The 2,117-nt window shown below is 34.6% G+C and overlaps 1 long non-coding RNA gene across 1 annotated transcript; it reads right to left on the bottom strand.

The window, feature by feature from the left end:
* Positions 1-210: 210 nt before the first annotated feature.
* Positions 211-1,774, bottom strand: LOC120987004. The gene is made up of 5 exons (XR_005775873.1): positions 1,019-1,774; positions 809-936; positions 598-725; positions 387-514; positions 211-303 (listed from the first exon to the last, which is right to left on the bottom strand). It is a non-coding gene; the product is annotated as an uncharacterized LOC120987004 (long non-coding RNA).
* Between the last annotated feature and the right edge of the window lie 343 nt (positions 1,775-2,117).

Below are 2,117 nucleotides of genomic sequence, written 5' to 3' on the forward strand. Positions count from 1 at the left end.
AAAAAATGTTAAAAGCGTTCCAGAACAAAGATTCTCCACATAAGGCATAAAGCTTCTTGACCCATATCTTGGTAAATCACCTACAATTAAAAAATATAATAATCACAGAATATTGGCTGTCAGTTTGGTGCCTAATTAGATAAGAATTTCAAATATAATAAATTTTTTTACTTACTGAAATTTGATTGTGAATAAGTAAGAGTCGTGCTTCTTAACAAGAACAGAAATCCAAATAAAACATCAAAATTAACCAGCCAGGTCCAACGAGGAGGCATCAAGTAGAAAGGAACCAATTTGTTCTCACTGTAAGAAAGGAGATGGTAGCATTTATTAAGTGACATAATTAGATATGTTAAATATAAAATTATATACATTTTTTTACTTACCAAAATTTGAATGTGAAAAGGAACGAGTCATGCTTCTTAACCAGAACAGAAATCCAAATGAAACATCAAAATTAACCAGCCAGGTCCAACGAGGAGGCATCAAGTAGAAAGGAACCAATTTGTTCTCACTGTAAGAAAGGAGATGGTAGCATTTATTAAGTGACATAATTAGATATGTTAAATATAAAATTATATACATTTTTTTACTTACCAAAATTTGAATGTGAAAAGGAACGAGTCATGCTTCTTAACCAGAACAGAAATCCAAATGAAACATCAAAATTAACCAGCCAGGTCCAACGAGGAGGCATCAAGTAGAAAGGAACCAATTTGTTCTCACTGTAAGAAAGGAGATGGTAGCATTTATTAAGTGACATAATTAGATATGTTAAATATAAAATTATATACATTTTTTTACTTACCAAAATTTGAATGTGAAAAGGAACGAGTCATGCTTCTTAACCAGAACAGAAATCCAAATGAAACATCAAAATTAACCAGCCAGGTCCAACGAGGAGGCATCAAGTAGAAAGGAACCAATTTGTTCTCACTGTAGGAAAGGAGATGGTAGCATTTATTAAGTTGCATAATTAGATATGTTAAATATAAAATTATATAAATTTTTTACTTACCAAAATTTGATTGTGAATAAGCACGAGTTGTGCTTCTCAACCAGAACAGAAATCCAAATGAAACATCAAAATTAACCAGCCAGGTCCAACGAGGAGGCATCAAGTAGAAAGGAACCAATTTGTTCTCACTGTAGGAAAGGAGATGGTAGCATTTAGTAATTATGTTAAGTATTTTTGATGTTGGTAACATCTGCCTTCTTTTTGATATTAAGCTTTTGTTGTGCAGAAACCAGTGCTGTATTCAAATAGTTCAAAGGCGGTCGTTGTGTTTTAGAGTCTAACAACATCAGAATTGTTTATTAATCTGCATCATTGTTACCAAAAAGAAGGCAGCTAAAATAGAACCAAACTAGTTAACTGTTTAGTACAACCAAAGTTGAATAAATTGAACTGGGTTAGTATGAACTTTGATAATATAACTCCCTGTACCCAACAAACTGCTCACTTACGCAAAATACATATTACTAGAAGTTGCGCCGTCTCGCTTTAGACTCAGCAAATTTGTCAACAATAGCTGGAATGTCCAGTTTTCTTGCTCTTTCATTCTCAATGCTTAGAAGGGCAAGGCCAGAAAGCCGTTGTTGTGACATGCTGTTTCTCAAGTAATTTTTAATCAGAGATAATTTGGAAAATGATCTTTCTGCAGATGCCACCGTCACTGGTAATGTGAGGAAAAGTATTAAAGCTGTACATACATCCGGTAGGGTAGATGACAAAGCAGCATTGTCAATTATAAGCAGGTGTGCCAAATCTTTAACTGTGTGGAGCTCAGAGATCTCATTTTGCAGTGCGCTCCGAAAACTAACCAATTGCCCTGCGAAATCGGAAGATATATCATCTTGGTAATAATGCTGAAATTGCAGTGCAGCTTGAAACAAGTTATCCTCTGATTCAGTCGCCAGCACACGTGGCTGAATGATCCGAAATCTTTCAACTACAGTGTTCATGCTACCAAATCTGCTTGATAACTGGGATGTTATTACATCTAAAGTAGCATAAAAAATAGTAGTTTTAAATCTCTTCTCTGGGTCTTGCAGTCTTTCGTCCAAACATAGCTCCCCACTATGGCGCTTTACTTTGGGCACTCTTTTAATTACAA

Source organism: Bufo bufo, chromosome 1 (assembly GCF_905171765.1).
Source record: "Bufo bufo chromosome 1, aBufBuf1.1, whole genome shotgun sequence".
NCBI classification, from domain to species: Eukaryota; Metazoa; Chordata; class Amphibia; order Anura; family Bufonidae; genus Bufo; species Bufo bufo.